The sequence below is a fragment of the Azolla caroliniana genome, unplaced genomic scaffold (genome assembly GCF_043228905.1).
Source record: "Azolla caroliniana isolate FFs.n. ecotype wild unplaced genomic scaffold, voAzoCaro1.0.p SCAF_5, whole genome shotgun sequence".
Lineage (NCBI taxonomy): Eukaryota > Viridiplantae > Streptophyta > Polypodiopsida > Salviniales > Salviniaceae > Azolla > Azolla caroliniana.
Window position 1 is genome coordinate 5,764,969 of NW_028230440.1, and position 1,376 is coordinate 5,766,344.

Consider the following 1,376-nt stretch of genomic DNA (forward strand, 5'->3'; position numbering starts at 1 on the left):
ACCCTTTGGAAGGTGGGAGGTGGGCGGGTAAAGTGAGTCAATGGTTGGGTAAAGCTACTTAATCGATGTTGCTCGTTCATTTAGAACAAACTCAAACATAGATGTATAACAGATGCATGGTCTCATACCATACCATACCATACCATGCATGCATGACGATATCATACCACACCATGCCATGCCATGCCATATGTATACATCCATCCACACATAGAGATATGTGGATATATATGTATTGCCCCAACCCATCCATTTCCCAACAAATAGACCCTTGGGTAGCGAGGGGCACGGTTCGGTTCGGTTTCAAGGCAAAGAAACCGAACCGAACCGAACCTGAACCGTTTATGCATATAAACCAAAAACCAAACCAAACCAAACCGTTTATGAACTCTCAAGTATTTAAACCAAACCATTTAAGAAAAAGTAAACCAAACCATTTAAAACCAAGGGGAAGAACAGCAGAACACAAAGGTGAGCATATGCTTATACTGTATACATATAACTTTCCTGCTGCTTTTCTTGCCTCTGTCTGTCTCTCTTTTTGTAGGATCTGTAGGAAAAGGGAGCCCTCAGATCCTTACAATCAGTTCTTTCTTTTAATTTTGAGCGGCTGCAACCCCTCAAGGAAAGCATTGGAATGAAGAGATATAAATGATCCAAAACCCATGGTCGTTCGTTAGGGGAGTAACATCAAATTGAAGCTCCATAGTAGCTGCAAATTGCCTTGTCTTAAGTCATGCATCATGCACACAGAGAAGCAAGTTGTTGAAGAAAGACATCCTCCTCTTCCTCTCATCAAAGAGGCAAGATTCCATCTTGATTTTGCAATTCACATTTCTGCTTCGCTCTGTATATACTCTTTTTCTTTTCTTTTTGTAAGCTTGGCTCTCCTTGTGGAATTTCGTGCAGTTTATTCACTTTCTTTATTGTCATGATTGCTCGCTTCCTTTCCTTAAATTAATTTAGCGATGCATTCTACATAGGCCTCTCTCTCCATTTCTCACGTGCCAGGATAGATTTTGGATGCTGATCAGTCAAGATATATTAGTGCCTTCTTCTTCAATCATTCTTACTTTTGCTAATAGTTTCAACATGTGATTGAAATTAATAACATCTCTGGTTTGAGCCTCTGGTGGCATACCTCTTTCTCTAAAATTGATAAAATCAGTTAACATGCCATTCAAATTAAATGCATGTATGATGGTTCAAGTATCTACTGGCGTAGCACTTTCTTTGAAATTGTTGTAATCAGCCCATTCATCACAAGCTTTCTGTAGGTTAAGATGGGGTTCAGGATCACATGAAAATACTTTAGGTAAAGGTTACATAAACATGCGTACGATAATGCAACCAGATATGCATCTATGATCCAATCT